This window comes from Haplochromis burtoni, unplaced genomic scaffold (assembly GCF_018398535.1).
Source record: "Haplochromis burtoni strain Fernald_Lab_line unplaced genomic scaffold, NCSU_Asbu1 Contig_360, whole genome shotgun sequence".
NCBI lineage: Eukaryota > Metazoa > Chordata > Actinopteri > Cichliformes > Cichlidae > Haplochromis > Haplochromis burtoni.
In genome coordinates, this window is record NW_024582721.1 from 151,172 (window position 1) to 175,065 (window position 23,894).

Here is a 23,894-nt window from a genome sequence, read left to right on the forward strand (position 1 = left end):
TCTATTGTATTGCAGCTCATCTTTTCCTGCCCTTACAAACCCAATCAAATTTGAAAAACTCCCACTGTCCTGTTCCTCATAAAAAAAGTTTATTTGTCTAAAACGAGCACAATCTCCATGGGCAGCAGTGATAGTAAGTGGAAGGGGGTAATGTAAAGGGAGGTAGGGGGTCTCCTCCAACCAGGAGGAGATTTAATTAGTGAAATCTCATTAAGTCTAACAAAATTAAGCGTAAAACAATCCTTGGTGGGGAATCGTGGTGGAGGTTCTGGGTGTAGAGGGTAGGAGGTGGGGGACACTTAGGGGCTGAGAGGACATGAAGACTGGCTGTGCGATTAGTCTTGCCTGTGTGTACGAGGAGACAAATGGCTTAGTATAACCAGACACCGCTTGGCAAAAAACTAGATTGCCATGTGTGTACAGCTCCTCCATTGTTCTAGTTCTTAACTCTTAACTTTTTAACTAAGCTCTTCCTAGGGAAGGTACATTTATAGAAATTGATACATAGAGTAGCTACAATATAGAATCAGACATTTCAAACTGGAGGCTTGATGAACGATATCAAGAGTGACTCTGAAACCTTCCTTTGGTGGAATGCAGGTGGCTGGAGAGGATATCGTCTGGACAGCCTGCCAATCTGACATACAACTAACACTTAGAGACAGGCATTCATTCACATTCACAGCTGTAGCCAATTCCCAGTACATGTGACAGAGAATATGCCGACTCCATAGAGAAGGGCCCCTGGGTCAATCTCTTCTTGACTTGAGCATATAGTTCTACCCACCATAACAACATGCAACCCTCAGATACTACAATCCTATCCTTATATGGACTATGACTATATAGGACTATGACTTTCACCATTTGCTTCACAAACATTTTAGAGTTGATCCTGCGTGAAATAGCACTAAACTACTGCTGTACTGGGTAGCAGTAGTACAGCTGTAATGTAATGCTGTAGCATGCTGTGGTGCTATGTGATCATTTCCATTCTTCCAACGTACGAAACTGACAAACAAAAACACCAGTTAGTGTATTTTTTACATCAAAGAGAGAGATAGAATCTGAAATTATTCCAAGGGCAAAGTAACTTAAGCCACTGGTAAATGTAGCCTACTAGCCAAAGAAATAATGTTACAGCTTAAAGCGTTGTTACCCACTATGGCAACATTGTTGATTGTTGGCTTTTTTTTTCAAGATGTACATGTCTGCTCTGTTTTAAAACCATGAAAGTTCGACTTCTTCGTTATAGGAAGTACCTTCACAGCACAAATAGGCAAAACATAGTCTTTACCTGCCTTAGAGTAAAAGCTGTCCAGTACAGAATGTACTATACTGGCTTTGGTGTTATGCTACTGAGTTTTTCCATTTTCCTCAAATAATTCTAAAATAGCTAATTAGAAAATAACCTAACCTGTTTTTTTCTCCCAACAACCCCTTTGATATCAATGTCCCCAGTGAAAAACTAGATAAATGAACACTAATGAGTGCCTATAATTTACTAAAAGTAGAACGCTACAATTTTACTTTGCTGTCTCAATGACTCGGCAGCAAACTAAGTGTTTTGTGGGAAGAAGTTCCAGTCATGAGGATCTAAAAAACAATTTGAGGGCATTAATGGGTTGTTTTGTCATGTAAATGTAATATAGAACCACTATCCAGACCAAAGTAACATTCAAAAGCCAGACAATTGTTTCTTAGAAACCAATGAAGTGCCCTATTCTTGGTCTCCGGGAGGTCCAGGTATCATTAGAAAGTAATGGTCTTTTTAAAGATGGTGGTTTCCATCGCCACATAATTTCTGCTCAACATTATAAACAACATACAGAAAATATATGTTTTTCCCATCACCTGATTTTTCTAGTTTATCATTCATGACTAGGACACTTTAACACACTTTATATTTAACTAGTACAACTTTAAAGAAAATGAAGTCACATTTTTACATGAGATTGCTAATATAAGCCTGACCTCACCAGTAAAATAACAAGAGCAATAACTAATTGTGGTAAATGGCTACTCCTCAGGTGACCTCTTGCTGTCTTATTAGTGCACATGCACCTAGGGTGGTATGTCTCAAAAGCCTGACAGAGGAGGCTGATAATGGGTAATTTAAGTAAAACTATCTGTTCCTAAACTTCCTAGTTTTGTTGACTAACACTAACTAAACAGTAGCTAAAGACAACAGTAATAAACAAAAAAGGAAAGAACATGGAATAAGTGAGTTACCTGAAACCCAGGTCTTCTTTTGTGTGGATGTGTCATTGGTAACTGACTCTATTGTTTACTTGTAACATGTGCACAAACAGTTCATTTACTAAAGGGTAAATCATGATAATCAACAACTTCAAAAAACAGAACCACAGACAAACTACAGCAAGAAGCGAGTAAACATAACAATTCAGGGGTTGAAGAAATAGGGATAAAGTTTGCTCGGGTGATTGAAATTCAACTGGTTAAACTGAACTTCAGCAGGGTAATCAGTCACAGTGTACCCAACAACAATATGCCACCATGTGTAAAGTATGAATTACATGTGACTCTGTGCTCCTAAATTATTACAAGAACTGATCTTGATGCCGCTTTCTCAACATTTCTCTACAAAACAAAACCGCACATAGATTTGCTTCTGATACTTATAATAATATCCAACATCACACAACAGGAAAATGGCACCTTACAATTAGCTTGCCCACAACAACGCAGCACCTTGTTGTATTATCTTCTGTCTGTCTGTCTGTCCTCCACTCCCAGCCTATTGAGACATTATAGAATTATTAAACATTTAGCAAAAGTTATTATTAATACTGAAACACTATTAAATAATAGGAGCAGGAATGCAACTGGTCAATCGTTTGTTTAAGAAGGATATAAAGTTGTCATTCAAACCAGATTTAACCTCTTAAAACCAGTCTGCATCATAAACTGTCACATTAAAATAATAAAGCCAGACTGTTCCAGATTCTAGATCGACTTCTACGAAAACTGGTCTAAAACAAGTTGTCCTTTTAAAAACTAGTGAAACTATATTGTATCCAAGATGGCCGACTTCTAAATGGCCACCATGGTCACCACCCATCTTGAGGAGTTTGCCCCCTCACATATACTAATGTGCCACAAACAGGACTTTAATATCACCAACCATTCCCATTTTATGACGGTGTATCCATATAAATGGCCCACCCTGTACAAATGTGATTATAATTTTGAAGAGGTGAAAACAGGGAGGTCAGTAAATGGCTGTGGTTAAAATTCCATTGAATAGTTGACTGGCTGGCTGTGACTGATCCACACGGAGCATTTTTGGTGCACATGTAAAAGATTTAAGTTCAATCAGGCATTCAGGCCTGGACACCTGATCTTTCACTTAAAGCTCCCCCAGAACAGTGGGAGTGTGGTTCGGCCTCACAGCAGGCCACCTACCTCCAGCAATCTGTGAACACAGAGCTTCTTAAGGGATGGTATTTATCCAGTTCTACACAGCTCAGTCGGGAGTACTCTGTGTGGTATGCAGGTACCACCCTATGAGTAGGGAGGACTGGTATGAAATCTGCTGATGTCTGAGCCCAGATACTTTTCTCACTTTAAAGTTTATCAGTCTCACCAAGAAAATGGAAAGAGATTTTTTTTTTAAATTTATTTATTTTGAGGATGCAAACAAAGTGGTTAATTTAATTTAACATTTAATTTTACTGGGCAAATTGCCACGTCATCCAAAACCCATTTCATTTCCATAATCCATCTAGTTTATCGCTACCTATGGCGATTCAAAAAGGAAGAAAATCCTGATTATTATTGTTGTTGTTGTTTTAAATTGTATAGAACTTATTATTTCTATTAGCTCTTTCTCAACTTGAAAATGTCAAGCCTGTTAATGTAAAAAGGACAATGTGGGGATGGGCTGTGATATAGATATAGGCATAGGGCCACTCCAGTGATAAAATACATCAAAATAAGTTGAACACATTTACTTTTTATACAGGAAAATGAAGCAGCAAGACTTTAATAATGCTGTGGCCTTCGTTTTTCAGCTGCTCCCGTTGGGGGAACATGTGCCTCCATCTCACAATCTCTCTACTATCCTCTTCTTTCCCTGTCCTCCTTCACTGCATCCTTGAATATTTTCTGTGGTGGTTTTCTTTTCCTTCTGCTTGGCACCTCAAGCTACATAAAACCTTTTGTCAGCCATGTCACTATCCCTCCTCTGCACGGCCATACCATTTTAGCCTTGCATCTCTAATTTTTTCTGATATACACTCAACCTTAGCGGCCCCTCTGTTAGACTCATTTCTAGTCTTGTCCAGTTTTGTCACTCCAAATGAAAACTTTAACATCTTCAACACTACCACTTCCAGCTCCGCCTCCTTTCTTTTGGTTAATGTTCCTGTAGGTCTTGCTGCCATCTTATAAACCTTTGCTTTCGCTCTTCCTGCTGTCCTTTTGTCACATAACACTCCTGACGCTTCACTGCATTTTCTTCTACACCTTTGACAATGTTACTGTTGTTACTGCGCCAAATGTTATTTTCAACAAAAGTAAACTTGGATCATTTATAAATTTCAAAACTGTGTGTAATTGAGTATCAAGTTTTTGGGGTTTTTTGCTTCTGAAAGGGGGCGTATCAGAAAACAGAGATAGTAAAGAAAAACTTAAATCTGGGGGGAAACAAATATGTTGAGGATGTACAGTGCCAAGAAAAAGTAATTTCCCCTCCCCCTGATTTCTTTGGTTTTTGCATATTTGTAACATTTAAATATGTCGTATCATCAAACAAATTTTATTATTTTGCAAAAATAACTTGTGTAAATACAAAATGTAGTTTTTCAATGACGCTCTCATTCATCAGGAAAAAATATGTAAAAAAAGTAATTGCTGCCATATTAAAACTGCATTTTATATTTACATGGTGGCAGATATTTTTCACTAATATTAAAATTTGTTTGCTGAAACATATAAATGTGACAAATACTGAAAATTTGAAGAACTCAAGGGAGGAGCAAATATTTATTCCCAGTACTATCGGTTGAGTTTCGCTGTCAAGCAGCCACTTCAGACCAGAGATTTGGGTAAGAGCATTTCTTAGATTTCCTTCAGCCACAAAGAAAACATTTTAGCCTTACGGTAATCCTTCCCAGAGCCCTCCCTAAGCTCAATGGCTCTTCCTCCCTAGGTAATCCCTCTGGCCCCTGTGTGTGATCCTAGAGGGGAATCTCTTTATACCAAAACCCACCGTGCACACCATTTCCCTCCTCTCGCTCCATGGCCCTTCTGAGACCCAGCTGACCTTCTTGTCGACGTCAAAGAAAAATCAGAGTGGAAGCTAGAGCAGTGAGGGTCTCCACCCAGGAGACAGGAGGTCTAATCACCCTGTTCCTCACGAAATCCACAAGAGAAACATTAGCATTCCTTAATCTGCCCAGTATCAGGTACAATCGCTGGATGTGTACTTGCGCTTTTCTACTTCCATTTTCCTCTACGGAAAATAACATTTTACTTCAGTATAGATTTATATTTCCCAAGAAAATTATTTTTGCAACCAGACATTATAAAACAGAAAAGTTTGCTCTCAGTCTTGGAGTCTTGGCTGTCCAGGCATGTAAACCAAGCAGCAAAGTGAAAACGAAGCAACACCGAACAGCCAAAAATTGTTGTTCCTCTTCCTCTCAGGGCAATTTAAGCTTGGGTCCAAAGGCAAGTTAATCCCAACAGACTCCTATGTTAAAATTCCAAAATTTACACCAGTAAAAATCATTACATACAGCTGAAGCTTAAAGTTGGTTTCACATGTGGAGCAGCGGCAGCCAATAGCTAGGCCCCACCTCTGCTTATTCATGCTACTGAATTTCACCTGAATGTGTTTGTGCTGTATATACTTTTCGGAGCACTTTTAGTACTTTTAGTACCTTTAGTACTAATCAGCAGTTTTGTTTTGTTTTTGTTGTTGTTGTTGTCTTTTTTTTTGGGGGGGGGGGGGTCATTTGTTTCAAGGTGTTTTTTTTAGGATTAAGGAGAGCTACTAATACTACTACTACTACTTAGCTACTCCATTATGTGTGTCTGTGAATTAGTCATTAATCATATAGTAGGGGACAAATTGTTAATGCTGAGGTTTTGTCCAGAAACCAGTTGGTTACATCATGTTGGCTATGTTCATTTTTTGATGTTTTTTTCAATGAGTGAGAAGTGATAGCTCTCATTTTAAGAATTTCCAACAGGCTTGTCGCAATTTTGCAAGGAAAGTGCAGCAACACATCCTATTTTTTAATAGGATGTGTTTTAAATGTCTATTTAAATGAAACGTATAAAATATTAAATATCCAAAGCACTAGAATTCTCACCATTCCCCTTTATCCATTATAACTGATATTCCCAATAACCAACTCAAAGCCAGAATGAAATTTAGATTGCACCTGTTTACAATTTCTGTTTGTAAGGGGCAACCAAAAAGAACTTAAAGGGCCCTTTTCGCAAATTGAATCAGATGAAATAAGGATTATTTTGAACTGGGAATCATGCAAAGCTAGTCTAGCAGAGTCCAAAAAGATAAATATGGAGTACAATTACTGTAAATATGTAAAGATTCTGACTTGCTTTCAAAAGAGTATATGTGCAAAAGCATTGTAATGCTGAACAAGTTACAAAAAGGTAGTATTCGGTGTAGTGATAGGTTCACACCACCCCAGTCAGCTCTGCATTAAATCAAATAGTGGGAGGATGAGTCTTTGCTGTTGGTTCACGTTTCAGGGTTTATTATGACTGAAGGAGTGGGGCTCACAGAGTGCTACTCCCTGGACAAGTTGTGCTCCTTGTAAAATGATTGCTTTATTGTTGCACCATGTACAACATTTGCTCATATCAATAATGGGATATGCTCCAATGCATCAGGCAAACCCTGGGAGAGAATGTAGCCTCATTTGGTTCATTCAATTTTCACTGCTCGCTTTCATGGCAAAGCAGGTTTTGGGTAGCCACAGGAATGAGTGAATATTCACAACTTCTTGACTAAACTTTATCTCTAATCATATGGAATCTCTGTACAGGGAGCAAAAAAAATTCCAGATGGGCATCTTTAAGATATCTAAATCCCCCTCTGTTTGCTAGTAGGTTCTGGGGTCAAGGTGTGAAGGGAGGACCAAAAGACCTGTTTCCCACAATCCCTCCACAGCTATAGCCCCCCAGCTGTTCGAGGGCTTTCATCACAACAGCTGCGCAGAGGTTTAGTGGTTCATGTTGCTATGACAACAGCAGGATCAATTGGCATGCACAGACTCTCGGTGCTAATAGCAAAAGTGACATTATGGCATAATTTCATTTCAATAAAACACAGACAGCATTTTTGGTGCACAGAGATTCAGGGGCACATAAAAGGATAAAAGGAAATAATTAATTTTGCACGACAATTCTAGCAGCTCATATGTACAAAACTTACAAGAATCTCCCACACATATTGACAAGCCAGCAACATCTCATTTCAAAAACATTCCTCTACGTTAAAGATAAGCTCAGTACAGAGCATGACTGTGTCCAAACTCATACAATAGAAGCTAAATATGTCTTCATGCCCGGCAGCTGTATTTGCCACAGATCGCTAACCGGCAGGATGTGCAACAATCAGAAATATTTCTGTTCTCCTGACAAACAGGATATCAGGTCACTTGGCCTCCTCAACAGTGAGGAATCTGATTGTATGGGGAGATTAAAGTATTGCGCAGAGTCAAGAACCAGCCCCAGTTCTACTTGAGGTTTACCAATGGAGGACATCTTTATTACTTAAATACACTCATTGTTCCTTCACATATATTCAACAGTTAGTTAGAGTTTAGTTTTATAGCTTTAATCTGGCCAGTGAATGACAATAGTAGGTATTCCCGAGGGAGTAACCGGAGCTGGCATGGCGTCACCACGGATTTAAGCCCAGCATTTAATGAGCATGCAGCAGATACAGGCAGCTGTGCCAGACAAAACACAGCACAGGCAGCCTATTCGCACACTGATGTGAGCATGTTATCCAGCTGCTACACTGTGAAACACAAGGTTTTTTAACTTTGTATGTACACCACTAATCATCATTCGGCTGATATTTGACATTGATTATTCCTCTCTGTCTCAAAGAATATGATAGGCCTTGTGAACGGTGTGGGGAAAGCCAAACCGGAATTTACAGCTAAAAATACCCACAGTGATGAGTCAGGATGGACTGAGCAAACAAAAAGAGACCCGTCTAATTTCCTACAGTCTGGCCTTTCAGTGAAAAAACTTCCAAAGTCCTTTCTAGTTAATGAGAGCAGCATCGAGAAGAGAGAAAAGATAATCTATAGACTAGTGGGATAAAAAGAGATTGTCCAATTTCAGTTCAATTCAATGCAATTTGATTTATAGAGCACCAAATCGCAACAACTGTTGCCTCACAGCACTTTACACTGTAAGGTAAAGACCTTAAAATATTTGAGAGAAAACTCCAACAATGAAATAATCCCCTATGACCATGCAGTTGGCGACAGTGGAAAGGAAAATCTCATAACAAGAAAAAAAAGAGCAGAGTTTAAGTCAAAGTTTAAAAATAATTACCCAGTTTGTTATCGTATTGTATCTAGAATTTTCAGGTGAAAATGAATTTAATTAATTTTTGGAATAAAGCTGTAACATAGTAAAAATGTGGAACAATTTGACCTGTGAATACTTTCCAGAAGCACTGTAAAGCAGGGTATCATCTGCATAGCAATGAAAGGTGATCAGGTATAATGTAAATAGCAGTGGTCCCAGCACAGAACCTTGTGGAACTCTGTGACGAACTTCTGTGTGCGGAGAAGCCTTCACATTTAATTCAATTCAATTCAATTCAATTTTATTTATATAGCGCCAAATCACAACATAAGTCGCCTCAAGGCGCTTCATAGATACAGAGAAAAACCCAACAATCATATGACCTCCTATGAGCAAGCACTTTGGCAACAGTGGGAAGGAAAAACTCCCTTTTAACAGGAAGAAACCTCCGGCAGAACCAGGCTCAGGGAGGGGCGGCCATCTGCTGCGACCGGTTGGGGTGAGAGAAGACATTTACACGAACAAATCCGTTATTCTTTTACATAGATATGATTCAAACCATAATTCCTTTAATATGGTGTTCTGCTTTGTAATTAAATATTATGGTTAACAATATCAAATCACTGCACTTAGGTGAGGTTTAACATGAAATGCACAGAGATCCACTGTCAGAAACCATAAGACTGTCATTAGCAGCTGTCTGTTTTGATAATGAGCTCTGAAACTTGACTGAAATTATTCAAATAAGCTATTCCTCTGCAGATGGTCAGTTAGCTTTTTTACAACTAGTCTTTTAAGAATTTCTGAAATAACAGGAAGGTTGGAGATTGGTCTATAAATCGCTAAGACAGGAGGGTAAAGTAAAGGCTTTTTAAGTAATAGTTTAATACCACCATCTTAAAAGCATGTAATCTGTTGTGGCAGGGCATGGGCTGTGGCACCGCTGCGGGGGAGGCGGACTCACCTGAGAGGCATCAGTGATCACGTTTCACCGGCTTAGAATGATTAACTGGGTCCTGACTGGGTTGTTGTTCTGTTGTGTGTGGATGGCAGCTGAAAAAGAGCCAACAACCGGGAAATAAAAGTGTGTAAAGTGAACTATGTGGTTGGGTCCATCGCAATTTCCATTCCACCCTTTAACAGAGATAGATTGACTACTAATGGTATGACTTCTTTCAGCAGTCTAGAAGGAACTGAGTGCAATAGACACATTGATGGTTTGAAGGAAGTAATTACTGAACAGAACAATCAGAGAGAGTTTAAATAAATATCAGCTGTTTTAAAAGTTTTGGATTAGCTGTTGGATTAGCAGTTGGATTAACAACTTCATTTTAAAAATCCTGCGACTATTCAAATTAGCCACACCGTGGGCTGTAAGGAGCTCTCTGATTGGTTGGACAGACACAGGCTGTCTGTCTGGATTTTTCTAGCTCATAGCTTCGCCCTGCTAAGTAGCGTGTGTGCTTTTACAAAGGCCGTTCAGCCTCAGGATTTACACTCGACTTGACACGGATATGTGAAGACCCTGCAGCAAAACAAACAGCGCAACCTCTGACTGAGTGCCTGTTTATTCAGTCTGACCACCTGTTGAAGGTAATGTGCTAACATGGCTAATGCTAGCATCACCGCACGTCGCCACGTTATTTTAAGGTCATCTTAGCTTATGACAATTTTACGTCACATCTGTACGAGCTGGCTACGTGTTTTGTAAGATGCTGTGCTCTTCACAAATAAAGCTGGAAGCAGCTCAGACTATTAGAACCAGCACTGAGCCCTGTTACATTTACACAGTGTTAGAGCAACGGCTGCAGCCTACAGCCTTTAAACTAGCGTGTGCAGTTCCTGCTTTAACCTCCTAGGACCTGGCGTCCACATATGTCGACATCACATTTTCACTCATTACATCCCACGGTGTGGCTAATTTGAATAGCCGCAGGATTTTTAAAATGAAGTTGTTAATCCAACAGCTAATCCAAAAGTTAATCCCTGAGCGAACAGGAAAGGGAAATGGATTTTGAAATGAGGAATGGAATCGCCATTTTAAAAAGCATTGTGAAAATCACTTTATTAAAGTGCAATTCGAAAAAGGGTTTTGAAATGAAGTTTTTAAAAAGCATTTTAAAAATCAGTTTACTAAATTGGAATTCAAAAATGAATTTACAAATGCAGAATTTATTCTACAACTCATTATTTAAGCAGAGAATTCTTTATTTCCATGCGCATGGCTCTTGTGGTCCTCCATATTTGTTAACCTGGCTACAGTACTGAAAAGAAACCTGGGATTATTCTGTTTTCTTCTATCAGTGATGAATTGGAAGATGTCCCAGCTTTACAGAAGGCTTTTTTTATAGAGCACAAAACTATTTTTCCAAGCCAGACAAAGGTTTTCTAAATTAGTGAAACACTATCTCCTCCTCTTCAGCTAAAGGTTATCTGCTTTAAGGTGTCCATTTGTGAGTTATACCAAGGACTTTGATCTGGAGCTTTCTTTTTTAGAAGACTCATAGTATATATGTGTGTAACTCTGCTTTGTGTGCCCAACTCTGAATAATCACACTTTGGGGGCTCAATAATTTGATGAGATTACTAGAAAAGAGAGCTGCTCCATGTAAAGTGGAATTGATGCCATTTCTCCTAAAAAAAGACCACATAAATTTTTTGAACATGACACAGCCAGTGGTTTGAGAAAAACATGCAGCTAAGCATGTCACTACTGTTCTGAATGGAGAGGAGCAAAGTCTGGTATTTTTTAAATCAAAATTACATACTTTGTCAGTTTCAGTATTAATCAGTAATAATTTGAGTGACTTAAGTAATTTCAAACTTAATGCAAACAGGTGCTTTACTGCTAAAGTGAATTCTGGTCTTGCAAAATCTAATTTATTCTTAGTTGGCAGTTTTATATTTCCTTCAAGGGGGGCTACTATGACCCCAGGAACAGAATCAACTATGGCTGCTCAAGTCTCTAGTGTTATGTTTCACAGACTAGAGTTTTTAGCTTGGCAGGTGTCTCATGGGAGGGTAAATTCAATTTGAAACATGAACAGGTTAGTGGAGTAGCAGGGGTACAGCTAACTGGGGTGAGCTATCTGGGAGTCCAAAGCTACAAGTTTTATTAAAGTACCACTGATGCTAAAGGAAGCTGAGAAGTAATTAAACATTTGAAAAACTGCACCGCAGCACGAGGGTGTGCTGCTGGTGCTTCATTTAAAGGTGCTTCTATAAAAGGGGCATCATTTTTAATTCTTCTTACCACCAAACTATTCACTGAGCTGTTGTGCCCTATGGATTGGTGCCAGTCATCTCTGAAGAGACCAGACAACTTCAGAATAAAACTGAATATGATAAAAGTGACTGCCCTGAAAAACATAATATTAATTTCTGTATTTAATTTGAGAAACTTGCCTTTAAGAAACGATACTAGTAAAATGCCCCTTATCAACTGTCATTATAGGTATCAAAAGTTTATACCACTGTTCTCTCGACCTACGTCACACATCTGCTTGTCTAGTTGAGAATATAATGAAACTGACTATATCTTTACTCTTTGCTTATGTACGAGACGTCAAAAGGAAGGCAAAAAGGTTTTGTTTTTTTTAATACCATGATATTACTTGGCCTTGCCTCCATGTACTGGGATAAATATTTTTACTTGAGAATACATTTATGTCCGATTCAAAACTTGCCCAAAAAAGTTTATATCCCAAGGCACCAAAGTGCATCTGTTATGCAAAATGTATATCAAGATTATCTTTTGAGGCAAACACACAGGTAAAAACACACTGAAAACATAAAGGATGTGTTTTCACTTCATTCCAGCTGTCAGACTGTCAGATCTAACACACAGAGAGGAGACACAAGAGGCATTTCCCAGGTGGAATCCTGCCTTGATTCTCACAAAAATGAATCAAACAATCCAGACAGACAGCAGGCCAGTTAAAAGAAGTTGTCTTGGCTCATATTATGCAATATCCTGCAGAGGTATCTCTATAATGTGACTGCAGAAGTTTAGATATATTTTGAAAAATATATATTTTGAAAACTCCTAACTGATGTACATGTAAGTCAGTGAAATGAATCACATCTTTAAGATGTGGCCTCTGTGATAAATCAATGGAACTGTTGTGTTCTGTGGTAAGTACAAAGCACTGAATGGGAAGACTGAATGGATTAAACAGCCAGTGACCACAATTTACATTATTTTATATGGGTACATTCATTGTCAGATGAAGTGATGAACTGCAGTACGAACATCACTGATTTCTGATTATCTTTTTATGAAACTACAATCAGTGTTCTGGTTGAAAACCTTTGGCTGCTGTTACTCATATCCTTTCCCAAACATATAAAGGTAGGTTTTACTGCTTAAACCTATGTTAGGGACTAGAAAGGTGCTCGTGTAGTACCTTTCTAGTCAGTTGAGCATTCAAAGCACTTTCTTACTATAATCTCAACCAGTGACACACACATTCATACAACACTTATTTACGCGTAAGCACTTTCTAACATTCACACTCCATTGGATGCATCCGGGGCAACTTGGATACTGCCCGATGGCAGTTGCCCTTACACAGCATCAAAATGCATGTTATTGGGTGTATTGGACCAATACAAGTGCTCAATACTTTCACCCAGCTTCTCAACAAGCACATTTGATCAAGAGGTTTGCTGGAACATGCCCAATCCACAGCGCTCACAGGATCCACTGCCAGCATCACAGTTCCAGACACTACAGGGCACGCACAGAGGTCCCAGGCCCATGCCTTAGGGCTGTTTTGATGGCACAAAATAGAACTAAAATATTAAAAGGTACTTTTAAATTTGTTGCTAATAATACATCATAAAATGACTTACAGATTACAGATTTTCACATCTTGCACATAAATGATATAAAGCATGAAGACATGATCTGTTATTTTAATGTCCATCTTGTATAAAATGTCAGAGTCAGGTGGTAGAATGAAATTTATACACTACAGTACACGCTGATGACAAAGTCATAAATGTAGTGAAGAATGTTGATAATCTCCTCAGCCTGGTGCTGTATAGCAGTAGTAAATTTTGCACATAATCTTTCAATGTCTCTCAGACAGAAAAAAGTGCTTCCCATATGTACATTAAAGAAGATGGATGAAGGAAGCACAAAGAAAGCTTCGGTTAAAGCAGACTCATTCTCTCTGAATTTAAACAGCCAGTGTCTGCCCATTATATAAATAATGAGGCCATAGTAGGAATAAAGGTAACACTTTTTTTTGCTGCAAATTTAAACACTCTTTCATTGTCTGAGCATGAAACAGCTCGGGAAGGCAGAAGCACAATGGACTTGGCAGAGGCGGCAAAGGCAGAACAGACAGAGAGGAATTCCCCATCAGTGTCTGAAACAAACTAACCTTTCTTTTTTTTCTTTCTGACTCTTCCCTCCTGGTGAGAGTCCAAAGGAAGAAAGTTAACTCTTTCACTGGCACACTGAATGTCTGCTTCAGTTGTTTGTTCAGAGTGCACAGCTCCTAATAATAATTCATGACATTCCTGTGGACTGAGGCTGCAGAATTGACACCCTGGTTCTCTCTGTAGCCTCCACAATGTTTTTCCACACATTAGAGATGCACCACTTAACCCCCCCTTCGCCACCACCACAATCCAGCTTCATATCCAGGTAGTTAAATACAAAGTACTTTCTGTCCTTTTCCCAGTACAGAAAATAGTGTCTTGAAGGTGCTTCTCTGTCTGTAAATGTCGGCTGGTGATGGTTTATAAATACCACTGACCACGGGGGAGAAGAAGAACAGTAGCATGCCGCTTCACTGAGATTGAGAGATTCACACAAAAGACTTATAAGAAAACCTCAAAACAGTAAACCGCTTTCTCAATTTCCCAGCCCTAGCTTGTACAAACACACTCTCATATCCTGGAAAGATAAGCAGGCCTGTTTTGAAGAGGGCATCAAGAAGGCAGGTGTAAGTCATCCCTCATCTCCTGTCATGGTGGGTCTCACCTTCACAGTCCAACTGACACTACGCTGCAGCCAATCCTTTCTGAGAAGCTTAACCACGCGTCTCTTTTTGAGAGTGGCCCATTGGTCAACTTTGCTCTGAACAAATGAGGAAAAAAAACAAGAACGAAAGCAACCACAGCTAAAATCACGTGTTCCAGGTCCACATTTCCAGCAATAAGTCAGATTCATTCCCAGTAGATGCCGGACTTCACCAGGGCTGCCCTCTGTCACTGATTCTATTTACAATTTTTATTAATGCCAAGTGGTTTAAGGCTTCCACCTTGGTGGCTGCAGGATCACGTCTTTGCTTTTTGTGGATGATGTGGTTCTGCTGAATTTATTAGACTGTGGCCTCACACTGAAGTGGTTTACAGCTGAGAGTGAAGTAACAGAAATGAAAATTAGCACCTTCAAGTCTGAGTCCATGGTTCTCAGCAGAAAAAGGGTGGAGTGCCAAATATAGGTAAGGATGGATGGATGGACGTGTTACAAATGTTCTAACAGAAAAGTTTGATATTTTTCATATTCAAGCTAGATAAGAAGACTTATCTAGGTTACCACTAGATCTATAAGAGACTGGCAGCCAGGCACTGAACTTAGTTTGGCAAAATCTGTAAAAAGCAACTCACAACAAGTTTTTGTGTTGTTTGTGAACAAAGACTGCAGTCTTGTGGTCATCAGCTAGCAGGAGATCCAGGATCCAGGAGACCCACATGATTTTATTCTGTTTGTATGCAAGCCCAGTGTCCCAGGTGTCACATGCCAGTTTTGATGTCACATCATGTCACCTTGCCCAGTTGTGTAGCTCTTGATTTTTGTAACCTGGCGTGTTGCGCCACAAGACTTTGCAACAACAACCACTTGGCAAACTCTTTGCTTACAGTTTTGAGTTTTTCTCTTCCTATAACATCACTTACATGGCAGTATTGTCTGAGTGGCGACACCTATCGTTCTGCAGAGGCTTCCTGTGCCTTAACAGTGGGCATAAATAGACTTCAAGATGATATTGCAAAGCAACCTTAGCTGTCAATTTCCAAATGGGAATGAGGAGTGAGTAAACCTGGAGATGAATTTTGCAGCATGAAAGAATTTTAAATATTTCAAATTCTATCCTTTGGTGAATATATAATTTCCAACATGAGTTCTCTGACGGAAAACCTTCAGTTGATCCAAATGCTTTAAGAGGGAGCATTTTTCTCTAATACTAGGTTCTCTTCCCTGTTCATTTCAGAATCAAATTTCAGCTCCTACTCCTCCCATACAAGGTATTGGATAATCAGCCACCGTCTTATCTTAAGGACCTTACAGTACCATATCACTCCAATAAAGCACTTCACGCTTAGACTGCTGGCTTGTCTACGGCTCCTAGGATATTTATTTACAAAGGTAGAATGGGAGGCAGAGCTTTCAGTTTTTAGGCCCCTATTCTGTCAAAACAGCTCCCAGTTTAGATTTGGGAGACAGACACCCTTGCTACTTTTAAGATTAGCCTTAAAACCTTTCTTGTTGAAAAAGCCTATAGTTAGGGCTGGATCAGGTAACCCTAGGCTGCCAGAGGCTTCCCATGAGTGTTTCTTCTTCACTTGTTTGTTTTCACTGCGTTTTTATACTTTATTTAATCATTCATTATTAGCAGTGTTGGGCAAGTTACTTTAAAATAGTAACTTAGTTACATTACTAGTTACTTCTCTCAAAAGTAACTCAGTTACTTCAAGTTACTCGTTACTTTCAAAGTAACTAGTTACTAGGGAAAGTAACTTTGGTTTTACTCAGAATTCTCTTGTTAATGTGTTTCTTCCATAACTTTGCCAGTCTTCTAGCTTGCTTACTTGCCACAAGTGCACTGTGCCACCTACCAATAGAAAGGAAAAGATAATGTGCATATTTCCACGAGAGAAATCCCACGCCTGGACCGTCATTGACTGCTGCCATGATTCTAGCCTACGTCCACGCATGGCGCTTCCAAACTCAGTCGGGTGTTTCTGCGTCACAGCCATGTGCCTTTACATCCAACACAAAAACTGCAGTCGTGGTGCTTTCGATTGTACTCAGAACTCGGAAATTCTGCCTTCTGAATAGGAAGATGTAGGAACACCAGACTGCAGATGAGCTGCATACAGGGCTGGACTGGGACAGAAAATGTGCCCGGGCATTTTGACTAGAGACCGGCCCACCATTATAGGAAAAATCATAAAGCCTTTGAATGAAAATAAACACTGTTGTGACAGTGATGTACACTGTTCTTGATGGTATATATGCATCAATCTATCAATCGTTTGTTGTAAGATTCAGATAATTATTTTTTAAAAGCGTAGACATTTTAAATGAGAATAAGAAAGAAAAGTATTTCTTTGTGCCCCCCTTTCCCTGTTAATGCCCTACCTGGCCCCCTGGCAACTTTGCTAGACCCGCCCCTGCACAGTTACCAGCTGTCAGCTACTAAAAAAGGATCCTGGTGTTATTTGTCTCTCAGAAACAGTTCATAACTTCCCTTCAACTCATTCATGTCACCTAAAAGGTAAACCTGTTTCTCCATCACCTGTTCAGCTCTGATGATCCAGTAAGGACATCTCCTGGTTTCATCTTCATGTTTCCCTCTCACCAGATAACCAAACCATATCATGACCAGCAGCTTTACAGCTGTGGCTCCAGCAAACATCAGCTGATACTAGAAATTAATATTAAATAAATTCTAACAACAGCTGATCAAGCTTAAACGTGCTGCTGTTGTTTAGCGCGACATCCGCTGGTTTCCTCTTTCGGCGCAAAGTGAGCGATAAACAAACAAGAGAGAAAAGCCGATCAGCTGATCATTGATCAGTTTCATGATTGAAGTAGAAACGGGAGAGGGAGGGGGAGAATGAGAGAAGAAGAGGCAGCTGTGCAGCTTAAACACAGAATAACTCCAGCTTTGTGTCTTTTTCATTGTAGCTGAATTACGGGACAAACTGTTCCTTTTCACCTCAATAAGAAACGCGTAATATTTTCTCTGAATACCAGGCGGGACGGTTGGCAACTCTAATAACTTATGAACAAAATAAAGTTAAACATCATTAACATCATAGCACCACCCAGCTGTATAGAAACTCCGTCATGCTAGCTAGCACGCAGTACGGAAAAAGTCAGAATAACGAAAATAAACTCCACCTAAACTTGGTTTATATCTGACCCAGAGAGCCTGCAGGTCAGAACTTCTTACCTGAAGTTCAGTTCACACTTGGGCTTGTCTAAATTTTGGTAGTTTTCTCTGTGTCACTGTAGGGTCTGTCCCTTACAACATAAGGAACATCTTGGTAAGACTGTTTTTGTTGTTACTATATAACAGGTAATAACATGGAACAGAAATGATTGACCTATTGCAGAAAAACATATCTAAAAGGCTTTTTCCTAACAAAAAGTTTTTTTCAGAGGAAACATTGCAATCTAGAAAAAAAGTCTTCCATAATGAGGCCAATTGGATTAGCAGTGGTGTGGTCTGAATCTGTGCAATTATTGTTTTAGACATAATGGCGAGTTGAAAGAGGCATACTGCAGGCTTCAGTTCTTAGAGCTAAAGGCTCATTATTGGAGGCATTAACTCAGTTATTGCTACCAACCAGAATGGTTGGGTTTTCATACATCTTGGATAAACTACAGGACTTGCTCTGGCTACTTAATGCTTCCCCAACCAGGCCAGAGAGACATTTTTAAAAACTTCTGTGCCACCAAATCCAAATGATAAATCACTTAACAGGAGCCTTATGAGTCTATGAGACTGTTGTTGCTGAACTTGTTCTAAAAAGATAAAGACTGAGACACGGTCTCCATTTGAACCATTTGGAGAATCCCCTTACAGTCCTGGTACAAGACTAGTGTTAAAGTTCAGATGTGTGGTACTAATCACATTTAAAAACAATGTCACATACAGTAATCTTTAGGTGTGAGCACAGAGCACTAATGAAACACTAATGAAACACTGATGATTTCAGTGAGGCTGTCCAAATTACTTATCCCCTCTGAAAAGCTCTTTAAACTAAAAAAGCAAATTTCATCCACAATCAGCACTATCAGATTTCAAATTCCCATTCACACCACACTAACATTACAGCAATGCCAAGGCAGTGCCAGCAGGGAGCCAGGCATAGATACAGCAGAGCGGTATGGAGACCTTGACCAGATGAGAGCAGCCAGGGGGAGGGGGATCTGGATAGCTGTCTTTCTTCTCCCAGACTCGAGCCCAGACATACAGAAACACACTTGACTCTGTACCGTCTCCAGACGACGCCAGTTCCACAGCTGTTTATAACTCACTTTTAGCACAAAACCATCATCACTCTTTGGAGATGAACCTTTATGAAGTCACATAGTGCGTGGGAGAGCTGTGTGGGTGCGTGACTATGTGTCATTTTTCATTCTTTTACTCAATTTTTTTTTAGTCGCTGGTAATTAAAGTGCTCTTTCCTATGAACTCCTCTGAGGTGCTTTTTCACCTCTTAGGCTGAAAACTTCTCTGTCTGGATTGATCTCAGTGGAGTTTGTCAGATTCTAATGTTATTTTCATTTAGAAATATAATAATGTATAATAGTGTGGCTTTTATGAATGTCTACGTGGAAAATAGGTGGGAAAATTTTTCTCAGCTAGGTATTGGAAACATGTTGCACCACCCACACCCACAGCCCGACACATGCACACACAACATTTTATTACAGAGTTAATTATATCTGATAGCAGAAGACACGCTGATTTTAATTGTACAAACTCTGAAACTTTCAGGATTTTGTTTGTTTGCTTTTCTTCTTTTTTTGGGATTTTTTGTTATCGGGGGAGGGGAGGGGTCAAATAAAGCCACTGGGCACAATATGGATATGGCTTTTTATTTTTGCTATGGCAAAATATAACTCCTTATTACGGTGTATTGCAGTTTTTAGGCACTTATCAGTGACAGGTGTCAGTGCCAAAAATATTGCAGGACAAAGTATGTACCTGAAAGTATCCACAATGTCACTTTCAGCCTTGAAATACTGATTTATGAGCACATACTGACACATTAAACTTTTTGAATTAATGTAGCTGCATGTTTCCTGCATTTAAATACATAAAACTATTTTAATACCGTAAACGAAACAGTCTAAATTTAGGCTCGATGATGGTTTCTCTGCAGAGTAGTGACATCACCTGTATTTTAAGTTCACGTTTTTTTCTCTGTTTATTTACATGACAGACACTGCATTTTAATAACACTTTTTGAAAATTGGACTTTAATTGAGTAGTAAAATTTGTAGCTATTGCATTTTCACAAATCCCAGTGTCTTTATAGGCAATTCAAACTGCCGTCCTGATTGGCTCCCCTCATTAAATAATAGCTGAACTGTTTCCAAGCAGGCAGCATTAAACTAGGATGCATCCAGCAGCAGGTTTACTTATTTCAATCGAAAGAGTTGCTGTTGTTCATGACTAACAGCTGTATCACAATGTTATTTTTTAGTTAGCCTTTGGCTGACTTTCATTTATTTGTAACAGGCAGGATAAGTAATGTTGTATTATAATGGAAGCTTGTTTGAAGACAACCTACAAATATTCTGAAAATGTCAAGAAGTTTAAGAAATATTAAATGCCTATTATATTAACAGCACACTATAACCTACTTACTGAAAGCTTGACTGAAGTGCTGCACATCTGTCCTTTGGACTGAACAAGATCTATACAGCAGACTGCTGCCAAAGTCAAGCATTTACAGTAGTCTCCATTTTCCTGCCATGTCTTTTTGCATCTTACGCATATTAACTACTCTCTGTGTGAAACCTGGAGTCCAAGATAACATTACTTCTAATGAGAAATGTACCCGAGATGTGAGTGCAAACACACACAGAGAAAATAAATAGACACTTTATAGAGTGATCATCCAATATTTCAGTTCTTTCTGCATTTCTCACTTTTCAGGAATGTCTTGAACAATAGCCTCTTTGAGAGAGCGAACCTCTTATCGTGGCACATATCCTAACATGCTAATTACCCACACAGTTTGAGTTCATTTATTATGCATGAAATAATCTAATATGATGACTGTGATAATTATGCGCACATAGATAAGATAAAAGAGTAGTAACCAATTATGGCACGGGAGTTGGGAAAAGTAATTATTCTTTGTAGTGGAAAGAAGTCTCGGTAGAGAAAAAGGGGGTTCGGTCTGTTTTTCTTTTTTTTTTACTTAGTACTGGATTTAACATGTGAAATCATGTCTACACTCCCAGATAATGTTTAAGGGATATTTTCGTGATTTAAAGTCTTATTTTTTTAGGAGGCATTTCATTGACCAAAATGAAAAAGTAAAACTGCAGTAGACCAGAATTTGCTTCAGCTGCTGATATATCCACTTACAGTGATGTTTCTGTTATAATTGCACACGCTCACCCCCCCCAGCAAACTCCATAAATCTGACATGTTTACATTAAGACTTGAAAGGCAAAGCAACTAAATGTCTTGGTTTTCATCGGCAGTAGCAAATCAGAAAGGACACCAAAAGGAAGGAGTGGTGCTCAGAGTCAAGTACTCACAAATCAGACGGGTGTTGTAGAGTCATTAAATATTACCACTTCTAAAATCAGAGCTGGCATGCGGTTAGCCCGCACCACTGTACAAACACACTTAACACAGCACAGCTTTCTTTGACAAATTATGTGCCTGCCACCACAAATCACAGGAAACAGAGACTCAGCAGTAATTTTGTTTCTCTGTGACTGTTTTGGCTCAAATCTTCTTATGAATTAAACTTTTATGTAACGGAATGTGGCAGCCTGGAAACGGTGCTGAATGTGGATTAATGTGTCGGCATGCTCACACAGACAGAGAAAGAAATGTTTTACGGTTGCTCGTAATGTCTTTAAATGAGAACCAAACTTGACTGAGTCACTGCTGCAGGCCAAAATAATGAGATACGGGAACGATAATTAAATGGGGGCAAAAGAGAAATTTTAAAACAGGTGCTAATTGCAAAATTTGTGCTATGTAAAGGAGGACTATTGTCTCTGACCTCAAACTAAAACCCAACTGAAAGTGACTCAGAAGTGCACACGTCATGGTCACACTCATCAACCGTCAACCGTGTCCCGGACCAAGTCTCCTGTGGACTCCTGTAGCTGACTCACAATTATTTGCAGAGTCCAAGCTTCAGGCCAAACACGAGTCCAGAACCATCCAGAAGACAGCTTTTAAAAACAATACTGCATCAATTTCGACAGGTTTTTCAAATCAGCTCAATTTCCATTTCCATCAGTGTCGATCCCGCCCTGTTTCAACTACACACAGGTCTGAACAAAGGGACTGGCTCTCTGTGTGCTCTGTCACTTTAAACTGGAGGTTAATGTCAGTGGTGCTCATGTTTCCTTACACACTCAGCAAAGTCATAATGTTCTAAATGCAATGAAGTGAGGAAAGGAGAGAGCAAGGACGATGGATACGGCTAAGACGGAAGCTACTGCATATCATGCATTTCATATGAACAGCTGATGTTTGGAAAACATTTTCATGGATTTTTTGATGGATATTTTTTAGGGGCATTAATCCATGTTATTACAAGCTTGCAGTGAAAAAGAAGATTACTCCAGCTCTCTAAAAACAGGTCATTCTCTGGTCCAAATAAAACAAGAAAGACGTATGGACCATAAAGCCAGTTTTAACTGCTGCCTTAAGTTAAAGTTCAACAGGAGTATGAATAGACTGTTCTTGGTTGACTTCACTAAATCATTGATCATCTCTTAGACATCATTTTCAATATACTGCCAGGAATAAGTTCACCAACATGTTTTCAATATGTAATTTTAGAATAAGGCTGTTGTAAATGCTTGGGGTGTGTAAAGGACAATTTGACTCTAGATCTATCATATTGGTTCCCAAGTGTGGTGGGGTTTAGGTCCCAAAAGCTCTGGTTCAGATTAGGAAAGATGCAGGTTTCCACATTAATAAATAGACTTGTCCTTTCCAAGTTATTTTTGGACTCTTTGATAAGTTCGCAAAAACCCGATCTTTCTAATCTGCATGTTTTTCTCCAAAACATAACCACCAAAATGAATATTTTATCATGGAAAGGAGATTACTCTTATGAGCTGAAAACTCATGTTTTGTCATTGTCACTGGACAGTGGTAATCAAGGAAGTGCTTAATGCAGTATGCAATGTGTGTTTAGCATTGTAAAACTATGTACTTTTATTCAAACTGTGGTCTTTCCTTCTATAACCGAAAAAGCTATTTTGGTGCCTAAACCCAACCAAACAGAAAAAGAAAGAATGTGGAGTTAAAAACAAAAGTGCAAAACCAGGAGAACAGAAGAGTTTCCCAGGAGAACTCCTGTCTGGCTGTTTTCTTCTCTTTAGAGGGTGTGTAATTATGTCATCCATCGCCCCACCTAACACAGACTTTTGTAGGTTTTTATTGTTTTCCATGTTGAAAGCTGAACGCTAAAGAGTTGTTCCAATGCATCAGAATTGAGGCTAAGTGAGGGTGAGTTAAAAAACAAATACTTTTTTTAAAGTGAGACAGGTTTTTACATCTACACATTTCCCACATATCTAACACTCTGACTAATAAGACTCAGTTAATTATTTTCACACCCAACTTGTTTAGTCCCAACTTTGAGAATTTCCACGTTGATATCAACCAAAAATGAAGTGTGAGACCTCAGTGGACTGAGAAGTGGATCATGGTCAAATGTTGGTGGCTCCCAAATCAAACTCATCCATGATTTATTATTTTTCTTTTGATGTTTCAGCCTTTCACCAATTACAGGACGTTACAGCCGGCTATTGTTAGACTTGGAAAAAAGAAGCACAAGAGCAGAGGATGGAAACAAGTTTTATTTGAAATATGGTCTGATGCTGGTGGGGGGAAATGGTGAATTGACCGATGAGATGGACACTTGGTTTTGTGGGGTTTTTGTTTTTTGTTTTTTTGGTTGTTGAAGACGGATAACAGTTGGGCTGCAGCTTATTATTATCTTATTATTATTATTTTAGCAACTGGATATTCTGTTGATTATTCCATAGGTGAATCGAGTTCTCAGTGGTTTCCATTTTAAAAATTTTAAGGTTTTTAATAGTTTATCTGCATAAACTGTCAAAAAACTGTCAAAAAACTAAAGCCTTTCATTGTCTTTATGTAAGCTGTTAACTTTCTTAAATGCAAAAATAAATAAATGATCTTAAGTGCGGTAATGTCAAAGAAAATAAGGTCTACATGAAATCTAATCTAAGGCATAAAATAAAACTCCCTTTGCTCTTTCTCCTTGGAGAGCTTTCTTACATTAGTACGAGGCAAACAGAGTTCTATGTTGCATCTTTTTGATGTCCGTGTGTGTGTGTGTGTGTGTGTGTGTGTGTG

General features: G+C 39.0%; 1 protein-coding gene across 3 annotated transcripts in view; it reads right to left on the reverse strand.

Moving 5' to 3' along the window:
• pknox2 (pbx/knotted 1 homeobox 2) overlaps nucleotides 1-23,894 on the reverse strand; it is a 118,031-nt gene that overhangs the window by 87,300 nt on the left and 6,837 nt on the right. Inside the window, exon 1 of one of the 3 annotated variants that reach the window (XM_014340420.2) lies at nucleotides 9,512-16,174. The exons of the other annotated variants lie outside the window; for them this stretch is intronic. The gene's annotated coding sequence lies outside the window, so the exon portion shown is untranslated. Of the gene's footprint in view, nucleotides 1-9,511; nucleotides 16,175-23,894 lie in introns of those variants that run through there. 3 annotated transcript variants of the gene reach the window in all.